The sequence below is a fragment of the Pleurodeles waltl genome, chromosome 3_1 (genome assembly GCF_031143425.1).
Source record: "Pleurodeles waltl isolate 20211129_DDA chromosome 3_1, aPleWal1.hap1.20221129, whole genome shotgun sequence".
Taxonomy (NCBI): Eukaryota; Metazoa; Chordata; class Amphibia; order Caudata; family Salamandridae; genus Pleurodeles; species Pleurodeles waltl.
The window spans coordinates 178,137,967-178,157,575 of record NC_090440.1 but is presented as its reverse complement, the minus strand read 5'-3'; positions in this window follow the sequence as shown (position 1 = coordinate 178,157,575).

Here is a 19,609-nt window from a genome sequence, read left to right as displayed (position 1 = left end):
ATCTGACCACGTAAATTCCAAGTCCAGTGAGGGTCACAGTACACAACCATGTAGTAGTCACCTGACAGTCAACACTTACCCCTTTGTGACTGCTTCAAACGCCCATCCAAATCTGGGTAGGCCATCGTCAGTATGCGGGCCGTTAGGGGGGCAGGGTCTGACGGGCTCCCCTCCCACGTTGGGAGACTGTCCCCAGCTGGGCCTCTGCGGTCTTCCGGGCCCAGCGTCTCAGGTCCTCCCACCGCTTCCTGCAGTGGGTGCTCTGCTGGCTATGGACCCCTAGGGTCCGCACTTCCTTGGCGATGGCTCTCCATAACTCTTTTTTCTGGTGAGCGCTGACCTGCATGGGAAACATTCTGAAAAGGGGGACATGATGCAAATAATACCAATACAGCAGTAACCTTTGGTGACATACAACAAATACGGACCATGCACATTGCCAATATCCCACACATATCATGTGGATACTAAACACCTGATCAGTCATGACATGTCAATGTGCACACATATACATCGTCAAACACCACCCGACATGTGGGACAAAGGACGTTGTACTGACCTGTTGCCCTGGAGCACCGTACAACCGCTCATACAGGGGTAGGACCCCTTTCACCAGCTTCTAAAGTTCCTCCGTAGTGAAGGCTGAGGCCCTATCCTCTGCAGTACATGCCTTTGTTGCTCCAAGATACAGGACACAGCAGCACACGAAGTGGAAATCTGTCTTGCCTGAATGTCAGGAGTCAAGCGAGCTGGCCCATACAAAATGGCAGTCATCATCATTGGTCCCAGTCTCCTATAGACGTCAATGTTAACTAATGAGGAGATGCATGGCAGTTCAGACCGATTTCCGCCATGACAAATTCCGCCAGCGGAACGAGGTCACTTCCAGATGTCCAATGCATGCTGGACAGGCGGATGCCTTATTAGTCTTTAACATGACTGCCCTAGCTTCACACTGCGTAATTACCTCCATGTCATCACAAATAGATACATTAGGTCTCACATTGTGGATAATGACACATGTAGTGAGTGTCTGGTGACTTAATCACATTTGTCACTACAGTTGTCAGCATAGATGATCAGTATAGTGGAACACATGGAAGGTGTACGTGTACATGTACTGTATACGTCCATTGCCACAGGGATCATGTGCCATCATCTGGTTAGGAATGGAGTGTGTAGCAATGTGTCATCCCACAACATGACGGCCAACTTGCATGAATAAAACTTTGTGACTGTCATATGTCATACTTGGTGCCCTACATTGTGAGAGGTTCCGAGACTATTGTTTGTGTCCCCGCACAGATAACGCCACAATGGAGTGATGAGGAATACACCAGTTTACCAGCCACACGTAGATCTTGATACCATGGAGGAGCGCCACATCATCCTGACCTATCGACTGAACCGTTTGTGCATCAAGGAACTTGTTGCCCAGATGAAGCCAGACCTCCTGCCGGTTTGAGAAATCCCCATGCCATTCGTTGTTCCAGGTGTTGTCAGTCTTGCATTTTCTGGTGAGTGGCTCTTTGCAGGGTTTTCACAGCCCCAGTTCAGTAAGGTGCTGCAGGATGCGCTGGATGCCCTACTCAAGCATGTGCACAGGTACATTAGGTTCCCACAACGTCCAGAATTGCCCACTGTAAAAGCAGCCATCTACAACAGATCGAATGTCCCACCTGTAATTGGGGCCATTGATGGGACTTACATTGCCTTGGTACCTCCGAGGACCAATGAACAGGTCTACAGGAACTGGAAGAGTACATATTCGCTCCATGAACAAGTGGTGTGTCTTGCAGATAAATACATAACACATGTGAACACAAAATTCCCAGGATCAGTACATGATTCCTACATCCTGAGGAACATCAGTGTCCCTGCAATGATGTCACAGCTAGAGGGAGAAAGGGCCTGGCTCATATATATGTGTAATGCTCTCCATTTCAGACATTTGTACCCCTCCTAACACAGTCAGCACTCAGCCTATCATTGTTACCTATAGTCATGTTCCCTTTTCCACACAGGTGACTCCGGATACTCCAACCTGCCCTGGCTCCTGACTCCTGTGAGACGTCTAACTACAGGAGGGGAGAACAGGTATAATGAGGCACATAGCCAGATGAAGCGAGTGATTGGCAAGTCATTCGGTCTCTTGAAAGCTAGATTTAATTGTCTTCATGTGTCTGGTGGTGCCCTACAGTACTGACCCGGGAAAGTCTGCAAGATCATTGTTGCATACTGCATGCACCATAATCTGGCCCTCAGAAGGCACATCCCACTGTTGGAGGAGGGGGACATTGATGCTGGAGCAGTGTTTTGGGCCGGTGACTCTGATGCTAAGGGGGAGGCAGACAAGGATGAGGCACATGACAACAGGACTGACATGATTTGTTACTACTTTCAATGATCTACAGGTATGTGTGAATTGTATGTCATCTGCACATGGAAGATGTATTGCTGAAGCCAGTCTGTAGCCAGTATTTGCATGCATCAAGGTGTGTGTGGGTACTACAGCCTTCCATCTTTGTTTCCGATCTTGAAGGGTAGGTGACTTACCATGAGGGGTAGTGGGAATACACTGCTGCTAAGTACGTGTGGAATGCTGGTGCTATTGCAGTACAGCCTTATAGTTGTACCGAAGGTTTAGGGTCCTATGTCTGCCTGTTTGGGGATACGTTTGGGGGACTTATCAGTCTTGTCCTGCTGGGTAGGAATGTCATGCTGCATTGTTATCCTCTATTAGTAGATTAGTAGTGTTCTAGCAGATTAGGCTGATAGAGGTAGCTATAGCAGAGCAGCTTAGGCTGAACTAGGAGACGTGCAAAGCTCCTAGTTCACTTATATCATACGGGTACTATATCATAAGAAAGACAATAGTCAGAGTTACTAAAAATAAAGGTACTTTATTTTAGTGACAATGTGCCAAAAATATCCCAGAGGATATACTCCCTTAGGAGGTAAGTAAAATACACAAAATATACACACAAACCAAAATCAGGTAAGTAAAACAGTCAGAAAGTAGTGCAAACACTGTAGAATACAATAGGATGCAAAAGGCCTAGGGGCAACACAAACCATATACTAAGAAAGTGGAATGCGAACCACGAACAGACCCCTAGGCTAGAGTAGTGTGTATAGGGTCGCTGGGAGTGTAAGAAAACACTAAGGCGGTCATTCTGACCGCGGCGGGCGGCGGTAGCCGCCCGCCATGCGGTCACCGCCATTTGGCCGCTCCGCGGTCAAAAGACCGCGGACGCCATTCTGGCTTTCCCGCTGGGCCGGCGGGCGCCCGCCAAAGGAGCGCCCGCCGGCCCAGCGGGAAAGGCCCTGCAACATGGAAGCTAGCTCCGAATGGAGCCGGCAGTGTTGCAGGGGTGCGACTGGTGCAGTTGCACCCGTCGCGATTTTCACTGTCTGCTAAGCAGACAGTGAAAATCATGCTGGGGCCCTGTTAGGGGGCCCCTGCACTGCCCATGCCAGTGGCATGGGCAGTGCAGGGGCCCCACGACACCCGTTCCCGCCATCCTATTCCTGGTGGTAAAAACCGCCAGAAACAGGGTGGTGGGAAGGGGGTCGGAATCTCCATGGTGGCGCTGCTTGCAGCGCCGCCATGGAGATTCAGCCCAGACAGGGGAAATCCAGCAGGAAACCGCCGGATCCCCTTTTCTGACCGCGGCTTTACCGCCGCGGTCAGAATGGGCAGGGAAGCACCGCCAGCCTGTTGGCGGTGCTTCCGTGGTCATCCACCCTGGCGGTCGATGACCGCCAGGGTTGGAATGACCCCCTAAGTGTGTCCAAGATACTCCACCCCAAGACCCTGGAAAGTAGGAGTAAAGTACCACTATTTCCCCAGAAACACATTAAAGTTGTGATAAAGGATTTTGCAAAGACCACAACAGACTGCAAAGCACTGAAGACTGATTTCTGGACCTGAGGACCTGCAAAGGAAGGGGACCAAGTCCAAGAGTTGCGAAAGGGTCCGGGGGGGCAGGAGCCCACTAAACCCCGGATGAAGGTGCAAAATGGATGCCTCCAGATGGAAGAAGCTGAAGATTCAGCAACAACAAAAGGTGCTCGGAACTTCTACTTCAAGCAGAAGATGTCTCACGGAGTGCTGGAGGATGCAGAGTTATTTTCTTGGCAAAATACCTCAAACAAGCCTTGCTAGCTGCAAGAGACGCGGTTAAAGAAAAAGGGTGCTGCCCAGGCCTAGGAATGACCAGAATTTCGCCAATGAGGGGGGGAACAGAGGGGGCGCTCAGCAATGTAGAGAGCCCATGCACAAGCTGGAAGCACTGGCAGAAGTCCTTGAACACAGGTTCAAGAAGTATGAACACAGAAGTCGTCTTAACACTACAAAAGGAGGTCCCACAACACCGGAGATCAATTCAGGGAGCTGAGCATCGCAGGACAGAGTGCTGGGGACCTAGGCTCAGCTGTGTGTGCAGGAGTTCTAGGAAACGTGCACAGAAGCCCTTGTAGCTACAGTTCACACGGTGCATAAGATTACTGTCTGGAGAGGGGAGGCAAGGACTTACCTCCTCCAAATTTGGATAGTTGGACCACTTGACAGTTTGAGTCACTTGAGTCTGCCACCTGTGTTTCAGGGGCCATGCTCGTCAGGATGAGAGGGGTCCCAGAGTACCGGTGAAGCTGAAGTTTGGTGCCTGCTGAAGCAGGGGGAAGATTCCTTCGACCCACAGGAGATTTCTTCATGGCTTCCAGTGCAGGATGAAGGCAGGCAGGCCCAAAGCATGCACCACCAGGAAACAGTCGAGAAAACCAGTAGGAGTAGGCGCTACAATGTCTCTGGTAGTCTTCTTGCTACTTTGTTGCAGTTTTGCAGGTGTCCTGGAGCAGTCAGCGGTCGATCCTTGGCAGAAGTCGAAGAGAGAGGTGCAGGGGAACTCTGGTAAATTCTTGCAAGTCGTTATCTGAGGAAAAGCCCACCGGAGAGACCCTAAATATCCCTCAGAGGGGGACTGGCAACCTAGTCAGGTAAGCACCTATCAGGAGGGTTCTCTGACTTCACCTGCTGGCACTGGCCACTCAGAGGCCTCCAGAGTGCCCTCACACCTCTGGAAACAAGATGGCAGAGGTATGGGACACACTGGAGGAGTTCTGGGCACCACCCCTGGGGTGGTGATGGACAGGGGAATGGTCTCGCCCCTCTACTTTGTCCAGTTTCGTGCCAGAGCAGGGACTGGTGGTTACCTAAACTGTTGTAGACTGGCTTATGCAAAGAGGGCACCATCTGTGCCCTTCAAAGCATTTCCAGAGGCTGGGAGAGGCTACCCCTCCCCAGTCTTTAACACCTATTTCCAAAGGGAGAGAGTGTAACACCTTCTCTCCGAGGAAATTCTTTGTTCTGCCTTACTGGGACCGGGCTGCCCAGACCCCAGGAGGGCAGCACCCTGTCTGTGGGGTGGCAGCAGCGGTAGCTGCAGAGAAAACCCCAGAGAGTTGGTTTGGCAGTACCCGGGGACCATAGTGGAGCCCCGGGGATGCATGGAATTGGCTCACCAATACCAGATTTGGCATGGGGGGACAATTCGATGATCTTAGACATGTTACATTGCCATATTCAGAGTTACCATTGTGAAGCTACATATAGGTATTGACCTATATGTAGTGCACGCCTGTATTGGTGTCCCAACACTCACAAAGTCCGGAGAAATGGCCCTGAACTATGTGGGGGCACCTTTGCTAGTGCAAGGGTGCCCTCACACTTAGTAACTTTGCACCTAACCTTCAGCAAGTGAAGGTTAGACATGTAGGTGACTTATAAGTTACTTAAGTTACTTAACTCCGGAAGAACCGAGAGAGTCCGCCTCCCCCCGTTCAAATCCAAAGCCTCCAACCTCATCTGCGGCGTACCCCAGGGCTCATCCCTCAGCCCGACGCTGTTCAACATCTACATGGCCCCCCTTGCACAAGTGGCCCGTCAACACAACCTCAACATCATCTCCTACGCCGACGACACCCAACTCATCCTCTCCCTCACCAAGGACCCACACACTGCCAAAACCAACCTCCACGAGGGCTTGAAGGCCGTCGCCGACTGGATGAGAAGTAGCCGGCTGAAACTGAACTCGGACAAAACTGAGGTTCTCATCCTTGGGCCCACCCCCTCCGCCTGGGACGACTCTTGGTGGCCAACCTCGTTGGGCACCCCTCGCACACCAACCGACCACGCTCGAAACCTCGGCTTCATCCTCAACTCATCCCTCTCCATGTCAAAACAAGTCATCGCCATCTCCTCCTCCTGTTACAACACCCTCCGCATGCTTCGCAGAATCTACAAATGGATCCCAACCGAAACAAGAAAAACAGTAACTCAGGCCCTCGTCAGCAGCAGGCTCCAGTACGGCAACGTACTCTACGCAGGGATCCCGTCCAAACACCTGCAACGCCTCCAACGCATCCAAAACGCCTCTGCCCGACTCATCCTCAACATCCCTCGCCGCAGCCACATCACCCCCCATCTAAGAGAACTACACTGGCTCCCCATCTACAAGAGGATCACCTTCAAGCTCCTCACCTACGCACACAAAGCACTTCACAACACCGAACCAGCCTACCTGAACAGCAGACTCAGCTTCTATACCCCCACCCGGCAACTCTGCTCCGCCAACCTCTCCCTCACCTCAATCCCCCGCATCCAGCGCAGATCCTCTGGCGGCAGATCTTTCTCCTACTTTGCCGCCAAGACCTGGAATACCCTCCTGTCTGACCTAAGACAGATCCAGGACCTGCTCACCTTCAGAAGACACCTCAAGACCTGGCTCTTCGAGCAATAGCAGCACCCCCTCACCCCCCAGCACCTTGAAACCCTCACAGGTATGTAGTGTGCTCTATAAATAGTCTGATTGATTGATTGAAAATGGCTGTGAAATAACGTGGGTATTATTTCACTCAGGCTGCAGTGGCAGTCCTGTGTAAAGGTTTGTCTGAGCTCCCTATGGGCGGCAAAAGAAATGCTGCAGCCCTTAGGGATCTCCTGGAACTCCAATACCCTGGGTACCTAGGTACCATATACTAGGGAATTATAAGGCTGTTCCAGTGTGCCAATTGAAATTGGTAAAAGTGGTCACTAGCCTACAGTGACAAATTTAAAGGCAGAGAGAGCATGAGCACTGAGGTTCTGATTAGCAGAGCCTCAGTTACATAGTTCGTCACTACACAGGTATACACATTCAGGCCACAAACTATGAGCACTGGGGTCCTGGCTAGCAGGATCCCAGTGAGACAGCAAAAACAAACTTACATACATTTAAAAATGGGGGTAACATGCCAGGCAAGATGGTACTTTCCTACATTTACCTATGTTACATCTTTCCTGTCCCACACATGTGTGAGTCCTATGCAGGCCCTTACATATGTGGAGTCATAGCTGCTCAGCCAGTCATCCTGTGCATGTGTTCAAAAGCTGTGGATGTATGACTTGGTTCACATGCCTTTCAATATTTTGACTGATTCCTTTTCATTTTCCCTCTATAGGTCACTTCTCTGTCTGCAAGCTGATTACTGTATTGTCTGTTGCCATCGTTGACACTGGATCTCATTGCAATTTGGATGTACTTAAACACCTGCTGGTGTGTCCCACTACATATGCCACTTCAACATTGTTGTGGTGCCAACATGTGTATATATTTGCTTCTTTGAAACAAGATTGCCACTACATACAATGAAGAGATGTGCACCATGACTTGGTTTTGGACAGCCAACAGGGTGTAACAATGGCACACAACGGTGACAGCTCAGATGAGGAATCACTTCCTGGTGGGGGGATTAGTCTTGGCCTCAGGTCGTGTGAATCATGGGTTTTTTGGTGGTGCCATGGTGGTTGTGTTGTGGGTGGGGGTGTATGATGTGAAGGGATTCTGGGTCTGCTGTTTGTTGATGTGAGGTTGTGTAGTGGTATGTGCGTGTGCTCTGTGGTGTTTGTGTGCGGTGGTGTTTTGTGTGATGCCTGCTTCACGCAGTCGTTTCGGCCGACGATGTTGTTGTTTGGGTGTATTTTCGGCAGTGTTGTGTGGGCGACTCGTAATGCAGTGATCTTCACTCCGCTATCACTGGCGGTCTTTCAGCGGCCGTCTTCAGTAAAGACTACCAAACTCGGAATGATCACCTCAGTCATGTTTGATGGAGCCACCTGACAAAGTTAAAATGGATTGTTAGAACCAGCTTGAAAATAGATTCAGTCAATGTTTAAAATGTATGCAAGGCTGACTAACTTTTCAATATTTGGTTGTCGGCACGTCAGTCAGGGTGATGAAGTAATTTACTTTGTGACCCTGGCACCCAAACATCATTCATCACCCACACATAATTCATCACCAAAGTCAGAAGTTAAAGCTTCCAACCAGGTCGCATCTGGTTTCTTTATCTGACCTGTTGTCCATCACAGTCGGCCTTAAGTTGTCCCTTTGGAGCATTTGTATGCTCTTTTATAAGATTGACAATCTTTTTCCCTGCAAGAGGATTAATTAGGAAGTTAGGTAACAATATATCAACATTTATTCACAATGCAATGAATTTGGGGACACAATGAAATCCCAAATCAGAAATAAAATTAAAAGGTTTTATCACAAATTAACACTCAGGTTAATGTAAACAAATCTCAGAAACATACTGTAAAGATATAGAATAGCAATTGGGTAACCATATCTTCTGAAGAAAGAGAGCTTAATTATCAAAAAACAAACTAGGTATTCAGTCACTGCAATACAGAAAATCAAAAGCAATATCTGATGCTCGGAAAACAAATGCTGATCAATCCACTTACTCATTAGTGAAGGCTAAAATCATCTAAGTTGAATTATCGGTTAATTATGGAAAGTCTCCTTGAAGTCTAAACTATTGCAAAAGAAAAATCTATCTAGAAAAACATCACAAGGATAAAAAAAGCCAGGAGCAGAAAAAATGCAAAAATGAATGAGGAAATGAACAAAGGTGTCGGCATTTCAGAAGCTCGGTCAAGAGTCTTCTGAGAGAGTTAAATGTAAGCGTCACTCAGCAAAGCATGGGGAAAGAGGGGAAAGTTAGAGGTCTGTAGCTCTCAAAGTCCAGGGGAAGTGCCTGTAATATCAATTAATAAAAGCCCTGGTTAATGCCACAAAATCCAGTCAGACAACACCTTTCTGGTCGTTCCATTGTATTCTCCCATCCCAGGGTGTAACTTGCAACATCACTTTTCGCTCCCAGGGCAGTCCTGAAAACGCTGTTATCCTTGGTCCTCTGAACATCATTTGCAACATGTATGAATATGAGACAGTCATCTCACTCTTGGTCTCTCCGTGTACCCATGTCAAGGTTTTCACCTCAGACTTTCTGTTAGCAAAACAATAGCACATCTATTTCCATATAACATTTCATGTGAATGCACCTGCAATGAAGTGACACATTAGTAAAAATGAAACACAGTTTCTTATATTAAAGAAATTCAGGCTTAGTAAAGTCAACTTTAAATATTATTCAGCAATGCACATTTAATTCCAAGTTCCACTGTCCACATATTAATCCCTACAATTATATATATTCCACTTACATAGATTAGAGTAGGATTTCATGTTAAAATAAATGCAGACTTTTTCTAATACTGGAGCTTAGGTGTAATATAGACGTACATTTCAACATTAAACTATGAGAGTGCACAAGTTAAATAAATGATCATTTTAAATGCAAATACATTGAAATAACATGAGGATGGTTATACAAATACATTAATTGGTTATATTTAATTGAATAAAGTTAGGCACACTGAATACATTTAAAGCACTTCCTCATTGATGTTGAGTGCACCACTTTACAGCAGTTAAACTTTAAGATACACAATGTATCTGCTTTGTAAATATATATAAGCTGTGAATATGTCAGGGGTGGCAGCAAAATCTATGCTGTTCCAGCACCTAGGTACAGGTCAAGCACAACCAGATTATTTCAGCTGGTGCTTAACACATTTTGGAGATATTCTTATCTTATACTTTAAAAATTAATATCTCCGGTTCCCCTTATTGGTTTTTATCATTTTGGTGCCATTTTGTTCATTGAAATATTTTCTGTTTTTGTAAATTGGAGTGTGATTTTTATTGTGTTTTCAACCTTTTAACTGATTTGGTACTTCTTAAATCTTTACACATGTTTTTTTCAAGACTGTCTGGTCTGTGTCATAGCTTTCAATGGTTGAGCTCAGGTTTAAGTAAACCTTTACTGGACCTAACAAGAATAGTGACATTATTACTCATGATGGACTACAACCCACTATAATGCACTTTCTCAAAAAAGGGATATGTAATCAAATAAGAAAAAAAGAGCAAGAGTAGGCCAGTGACATTGATGCCTGTACAGATACAAATGACTTGAGACATATACTTTGTGTCGTATGAGATGGACATCTCATGTTGTATTTAATTATAGTAATTGAATTTGCTTTTGAATTAAAATACAACACTTTCAGTGAAGAACCTTGCTAAAATGAGGTAGACTCATGACTGCAGTACTTCAAGACATTCTCTTGGTGGCATGCCTTTCCACAATCGACAGCCCAATAAAACCCAGGAAAATGAAAATCCTCCCCTGCCTAGAAGTTCGGTTGAAGAATTCCAAGATCCTCCAAAACCATCACAGAGGCACCTAACAGGGAACTCTGATGTCCTTTTGGGAGATGTACAGTAGCAGAACCTGGCCCCTGGCAGAAATACTTCTCCTAATGAGATGTAGATTGTGTGCCCCTAGAGAGATCATAACCAACCACCTAAGTGTCCCCTATCCACATTTTACCACACCCCTCACAAGTCTGCAAATGGGATAAAAACAGACAAGTAAATGTTGAATCAAATGAAATCAAAGACATGACTTTCAAAATAAAACCATTAACTGATTTTGGGAACCAGAACTCTGTACTTTACGAACAAACTAAAAGAATCCACACATTTTGGGATAGATGGATGGAAAAAAGCAAGATCAAACCTGCAGTCTTGAGTAGTCAATCAGTGATTCTGCAGGTAAGATGCAGACGTGCAGAGAAAGAGCCTGATTTACTCCATCACAGGTTTATAAACTCTCTGGCACCCAGCAGCCCACCCACAAGGCACTCAACTGGCCTTCCTGTGTCCACATGATACACCAATTGACATGTTTCAGCTTCCTGGAAGTGGAGGTTATTGTTGTGGTGCCATCCTTATTTCTGTTCACATTACATATAATTTTTTTGTGTTTGCATAACTAGTGGGAGCATTTTGGGGCATATTTATACTTTTTGGTGCAAAACTACACTAATGCAGTTTTGCACCAAAAAGTTTAGCACCGGCTTGCGCCATTGCTGAGCACCAGCCGGATTCCATATTTACGGAATAGTGCAAGATGGTGCAAAGGGTGGCTAGCATTAAAAAAAATTACGTTAGCTGGGTGGGGATGGCGGTATGGGATAAGGGAGTTTTGCACCACAAAATTACATTATGCTGGTTAGAATAAGAAAAATGACTCTAACCAGCCTAGTATCATTTTCTGACGCAAAATCATCCATACCAAATGACATCTGTCTTAGAAAAGACAGGAGTCATGCTCACAACCCCAATGGCCAGCAGAGGGGACCAGTGTCCCCTGGGCATGGCCATTGCACCCTGTGCCATGCAGGGCCCCCCATTTGGGCCCCCAATGGCACTTTAATTAAAAAAAATTACTTACTCATACTTACCCTACTTACCTGGAAAATGGGTCCACCATTCTCCGGTGTCCCTCTGGTGTGGGTGGTGGTGTTCCTGGGGCTTGAGGGGGGCACCGGTGGACCCATTCCATGGTGATTAACCATGGAAATGGGTCCACAGGTCCCTTAACACCTGCTCTGACCCAGGCGTTAAATAATGGTGCAAAGCAAGCTTTGCACTATTATTTAGCCCTTGCCCCTATCCGTGCGTCATTTTAGCACCGGGGGATAAATATGAGGCTATGGGGTTAGCACCATTTTTTAGATGGGAACACCTACCTTGCATCTCATTGACGTAAGGTAGGCTCACACATCTAAAAAATTGTGATACACCAATATTTTGAGGTTATACGTGTCTAACATCAAAATATAAATAAGGAGTTAGTTTTGCGCTGAATTTGCGTAAAAAAAGACTCAAATTCTGCGCAAATGGGGTATAAATATGCCCCTCTGTTTCACAAAAATGTAGTTCGGTTAATCACTTTAAAAAAAAAGGTAAACTTACATAAAAAAATCTGCATGACCCATAAGCGTTGTCATGTATCCTTTCTGTTAGATGTTTTTCTCTTTTCTTTACACTTGAAAAATACTTCAATAAAAAAATCAGGACAAAGACAACATCTTTTGCATTTTTGTTTGTCCTGCTGTTCTCTACCCGTATGAGATGGTTCCTCAACTATGATATCTGTTGGCCAGACCTGTTGTTTCTGATATATACAAAATGGGCTTGAGTCAGCCATTTGCTAATGATTTAATGGCTTTACTGTTTATCTCTGTTGTCTATCTCACTTCCCTGCTCCATATTCCATGGCTTTACTTCCTTTTCAAGTGGATGTCCTGCCCAGGAGGATTTTGGTTTCATTTTGTTCTGACTGGTTGACTTTTATCCTTCCAGCACTGACCTTCTTGCCACTTAGGGATCTATTTTTTCTCTTTCTGTAAGCAGTCAAAGGAAGTGTATTGATTTTCTTCCTCTCTCTTGAATGTGTTGCTTCCCCCATTCACTTTCAACCACCTCTACCCCTTGATGTCCATATTGCTTCCTACTCCTTTCCAGATGGCTCCCCTCGCTCTTCATCTTGATTCACCAACACTTCCTGCTCTCTGTTACTCCCCTGACACTCCCCCTTATGACCCCGTTCTTCAATTATTTTAAATTTTTGAATTTTGTGTAATTCAATATGTCAATATGTTATTTTAAATTTTTGTGTAATTCAATATGTCAAAATAACCTCTTTTGACAAGCCTAATCCCTCCTTTAAAATATTAATAGATTAATGCTAAGTAGGCCTTATATGCCCATGCCTGTCATTGCAGCCTGAATGCAGTGGCACACTACAATGTTGACTTGGCATTTAAAACCCCTTACCAAGCCTTAAACTCTCCTTTTATTAGGTTGAGCGTAAACGTTCAACCTCATGTATACTTTTAGTATACTTCTTATGGCTTAAAGCATTTTCATTTGTTGGTTGCAGTGTCCTTTAAAATCCTTGCTCACTAGTGGTCAGGGCTGCATTTTTCTCCCTCCTTTTTCTGTTTCAGAGCAGTTACCAACTACTGCAATATATCACTTTGGTTTCTTTATCTGTTGCTGTGACAGACCATTTTTGTTATTTCTTTCACTGTGAGTGTTTTAGGCTGGTAGCTGCCTGCATTTTATTGCAGCATTCCATTCCTCTCATCTCCTTCCATGTCCCAAAACTCTACATACATTTAATATGGTTGATTCTGCATCAGTATGTGCCAAATTATATTTATGGTGCTTTGTTGCTAGCTGGCACTCTGTGCACATGTTGTGATCCGTTTTCTATTCCTAAGCCCAGATTGATTTTAGTATTAAACACACAGGTGCACCTTTGACATTGTTTTTACATGGGATGTATATGGTTTATGTGCTATAAAATGTATGTGCCTTACTGGGCATTCAGTAATAGCAGATTCTTATATATATATCTGGCAGAAGTACTACCCCCGCTTACATTTCACTCATTTTGACTTGCTTTAATGGCCCTTGTCAAATGTAACAACACACACTTCAACTCCACACAATTCCACACCACTCAACATAATTCGAGTCCACACAATTCCACTTTACACCATATAATTCCACACCAAACCACATAATTTCATCCACAACACTCAATTCCACTACACACCACATACATCCAATACATACCACAAAATTCCACATCATGCTATATAATTCAATGCCACGCCACATAAACCCCCTTCACACCACACCACCCCACAACACATACCACTCCACATAATTACACTCTAGGACACACAATCCCACTCAACATAATTCCCCTACACACAATACCACATTATTCTATCCACATAATTCCAATACATATAGCTCTGCTCAACACCACAAAATTCAAGCACACACAATTCAAAGCCAAACAATTCCACACCCCATAATTCTGCTCAAAGGCACATAATTCCTCTCCACACCACATAATTGCACCCCACACAATATAATTCAACATCATTACACATAGTTCTAATCCAAGCCACTTCACATGGTGCTGCCCCTCGTTCACCAGGTCTGTGTATCTTCAGTGTCTTAAGGTCTCATTCTGATGAGTTTTTAAGTATTTGTGTGTTTGAATATATATGTTATGTTATGTATATCCCACCATTCAATGTTTTTTAAGCTCTCTCATCTCTGAAACTTTTGTTTTACAGCTGAGAGTAGTTTGTGTTTTAAGGGCCTTGTTTGTAATAGCATTGCAGTAGGCCTGCTAGGCCTGACAATGAGTAAGGCACTACACGCTCTAGGGGTTACATATATGGTTACACTGATTTACTTTCTGCCATTCTGTTTTCATTTCGGTATGCCCTCTAGGGGCTGACTATATGGTTACATGACCATGTTTCTTACAAATGCTATTTTCTTTATGGTGTCCTCTAGAGGCTATTGTGAGCATTACAGTCAAGATGCTACAATATTTGCTGCACTCAGAAACTCGCCCCATAATGCTTTGCAGGGCATTCCTTTTACAAAACGTTTTTGCCCATAACTCACTCTGTGGTGGTCCTAGGACAATGGGACCACCATCACAATTTTCAGCACAACACACACTGCCTAGGGCATCCCTGGGTCCCCATTCAATCATAGCAGCCTACGTTGAAAATCTGAAAGCACTAATATACAACAAATTGTTGATTTTGTACGTAGAAATCCTCTTCCAAACATGACAGTTTAATTTTAATTAGTCTTACATACGCTCCTAAAGACAATTACAAAATTATATGGTAGTCTTACGACAGTTACAAAATTATATGGTGTTCCACTTCACTTATATAAGTTCATCATCATGTCTTTTTCAAATTTCCAAATTTCCAATGTTCAAGTCCATATTTTAATATTCAATCCATTACGCCATCCATTAAGTCAAGCCAACACGTGTTTCGTCATGGGAGTGCCCATTGACTTCCTCAGGACTTCCTAAATGACATTCACATAGAATATACATTAATATTTATTCATATTAACTGCATGAACTTTCCACCATCCATTTCGTGAATATTGCATATCGCATGCTCTTCATGTGGAAACCATAAAACCAAAGCCACATAATTGAATTTAGTTTCCAAGTGAATGTGCCCAGATTAATAATTTCATTTATTCTTACATAAATACTCCATACATTAACTATTCCCCATCTAACCCATGTGCTAGGTGCCCAAAAAATAATATAAGAAATATTCTCGTGTTAAACCCTTTGTACTCACACCTGCAATAAGGTGTACTAAAATCTGTGTTTAAGCCGCAACGTATATAAACATACCCATTCGCTATCTCCGAACTCTCTTTGCTGCCTCCTAATTTGCACTATTCATCCATGGTTTTAGGGTCCTATTAAGGTTTTAGCGTATCTACAAGTGTTGAAAAGACTCGTAAAAAGCGATTCCTACAATTTCAACCATAAGGGAAGATGTTAAATATCTAATCCAGTGCTTCCCTTACCTTACTTTGTGTGTTAAACGTTGAAGCACGACGCTGCCGCAAGTACGCAAACGAGCGCCATGATTTACATCGATATTAAATACTGTGGAACATGGAAATGGGCAACGGACTACCTGACCCATGTTAATAGAAATAGAAAACTGACTTACGCTAGTCCACCAAAACAATAAAAACGCACCGTAGTTTCTTTTGGCGCGTACCATATTTCACATCACAAAAGTAGAAAGCGGGCTGTTCAACCCATATTACTTATCAAGGAATTTAATATTCGGACTCATTTCGACATTATGTATTTGAAAACACAAAAAATATCACTAATAGTGTCACGATAAGCACGTCAGTTCAGACTTGCTATAAATGAAAAATAAGAGTTCAAAGTAAAAAAAAAATATATATATATAGAGTTCAAAGTAAAAAAATGGGCTCATTGTTTGGTTCATTCCAATGTTATGAACTTAATTATGTTTAAGAGCGCTAAAACAAATTCCCTATAAGCTACCTATTCTTAAGCAAGCACGTCGTAATGACTTGCTAATAACTCAACTCAGAAAGTCAAAAGATGATACCTTTCCTATTACTATAAAGATTATACTTATAGGGCACATTCTGTAGTGTGCAGCCTTGAAATAATCTATTCCGTAGTCATGATGCAAGTCACTAAATGTAAGTTAAGTCTTTTTTGTTTCATCCGTCACCAAGAAAATACTCCATCTCATGATCTGAATTTAGACCCAATTCCACTGCAACAAGTTGCATTATCCAAATCGATTCCTTTCTGCGTAAAGCCAGTTCTCTGTTCCCACCTCGGGGATTCGGTTCGCACAGATCAAAGCCAAAAAATTTTAATTCTTTATTGGTGCCCTGTTTTTCACATGTTTTCATATGGAGGGCAATTGGATATCATTCGTCCTCCTGTTTTATTGCTCTCCAGTGTTCTGCAATTCTCAATTTCAAGGGACGGATACTGCTGCCCACATATATCATTCCGCACTTACAAGACAACATATATACTGCAAATTTAGTATTGCAATTTAAGTGTGACCTAATAACATACTCCTTACCATTCGCATCCCGAAAGGTCTTTTTCGCCTGCCAGGCCCATTTACACATGGCACAACACCCACACTTATAAAAACCTTGATTATGTAAATTGAGCCAACTGGGTTTAGCAGTGTCACAAAAGTAGCTTGGGCTAAGAATGTTATTAAGTGTACAGCCCTTTCTATAAGCTACCTCTGGTTTATTACCAATATATTTATGAAGAGTTCGATCTTGTGTGAGTATGGCCCAATGCTTCTTCATTATCCTCAGTAATTTGTGTGAGTTATCTGTATAATCTAAAATTATTCTCACTTTCTGGGAATCCATACTCTTGATTCCTTCATCTGTAAGGCTACGATGCGACAGTGTCCTAGATCTAGATGTTTTATAGGCTTTACGTTGCGATCTTGTTACTACATCCTGTGAATAACCTCTACTAATAAATCTCCATCCCATATCTTTAATGCATTCTTGGAAATCACTATTCCTACTGCAATTACGTCTAGCTCGTACCATCTCTCCAAAGGGGATGGCTTCTATTTGGTGTTTTGGATGTGCACTCTCCGTATGTAAGATGGTGTTGCACAATGTTGGTTTTCGGTACAGTCTACTCTCGATCTTATTATCCACCACAAACAGTTCTACATCAAGAAAATCTATACAGGTCTTGCTGTGTTTATATGTGAATTTGATGTTAACATTATTCTGATTGAGATGTTCACAGAATCTTATTAGTTTTTCTTCTTCACCTGTCCAAAACATGAAACAGTCGTCAATGTACCGTCCCCAATAAAGGATATCCGACTGCCACTCACCTGCTTCTGGACCCCACACCCATTTTTCTTCAAACCATCCCATGGTTCGCATATGAGGGAGAAAATCTCGACCCCATTGCTACCCCTCGTTTTTCCTTATACCACTCTTTTTTTAAAAGAAAGTAGTTGTGATTCAAAATGAGACCAATCATCTGTATTATCATGTGTGTATGTTCCATTAAATTCACTGATCTTTTATTAAGTATGTGTTCTATAGCCCGTATACCACATTCATGTTGGATGCTGGTGTATAATGCTACCACATCCAAGGTCACCATGATCATATCTGACTCCCACTGAATATCGGATAATAAACTAAGTATGTGTTTTGTATCTTTAATATACGAGGGGAGATTATGCACAAGGGGTTGTAATAAAATATTCACAAACTGAGACAATCTCTCGGTCGGGCCCCCAATTCCTGAAACTATCGGTCTCCCTGGTGGAAATTCACATTGTTTATGTATTTTCGGTAGTGTGTATAAACAAGGATATCTGGGACGATTCACTAGGTCCCCACACTATGTTGGGTGGAACCACAAAATAATAACAGTCAGTGGGGGTCATTACAACATTGGCGGTAAAAGCCGCTTACCGCCGTGCAGAAGACCGCCAATACACCGCCGCGGAATTCCGCCACAGCTATTATGACCCACATCTCGGAATCCGCCGAAACTCAGACACCCACACAAGTCCGCCACACCAAAGGTCAGTGTTAAACTGGCGAAAACAAAACCTACACCTCCACGCCAACAGAAACACACCCATGCTATTACGACACACGAATCCACGCGGCTGTCTTTCAACCGCGGTATTCCATTGGCGGTACACACTGCTGCGCTCAAAATACACACACATCTCCAAAACACCACCACATTGGACAATTCCAAATACACACACCTGAAACACATACGCACACCACTCCCACACACCCAACACAATATAAAACACACACCCACATCACCCACAAACCCCTATGACCAAAAATACAGAAAGAAGGCCAGAGAGAGAGCACAGAATAGACAATACCACCACACAGAGGCACACAACACCATCACCCACACAACATCCACGCACAAAACACCACACACCACTGCACATCACTACACTCATCACCACATACACCACCTCACACATCACACACACCACCCCATGGCACGCACGCCAAAGACACCCCCGCTTTTCCGAGGAGGAACTCAGGGTCATGGTGGAGGAAATCCTACGGGTAGAGCCACAGCTATTTGGCTCACAGGTGCAGCACACCTCCATAGCCAGGAAGATGGAGCTATGGCGCAGAATAGTCGACAGGGTCAATGCAGTGGGACAACACCCAAGAAATCGGGAGGACATCAGGAAGAGGTGGAACGACCTACGGGGGAAGGTGCGTTCAGCGGTCTCCAGGCACAACATTGCGGTACAGTGGACTGGCGGCGGACCCCCACCTCCTCCCCCACAACTAACAACATGGGAGGAGCAAGTCTTGACCATCATGCATCCAGAGGGCCTCGGAGGAGTCGGTGGAGGAATGGACAGTGGTAAGTCAAATCTTAACTATCAGATCCCCCACCCTACCAGCATGCTATCATACACCCCCACCCTCACCCCCTCCCCTATCACTCCAACTCCACACTAATGTACTAAGAACACAAACCACACATCCCAACAACAAGCCCTGCATGACACAACTAAGCATGGTCACCCCTCACCAAAACATGCTCACTGCACATACCCAGAACAACCCCCTAACCGTCATCACACAAGCCCCCACACAGGAATGCTAGCACTAAGGGTACACGCTCACCCACCCATTGCACACCATGACACACACACATGCAATAATCATGCTCTTATGCCCTTGCAGGATCACGAAGGACCGTCACCACACCGGAGGGTCCCGACATCTCCACTCCACCCACAGAAGAGGCACACAGTGACGATAGCAGCTCTGCCCTACTGGAGTCTAATGACCAGCCCGGACCATTGTGGGCCTCGGGACAGTCGGTTCCCCTTGCACAGGCACAGCCCAACACTGACCTTCCACCCTCTGGTAACCCCAGCACAGCACCCACC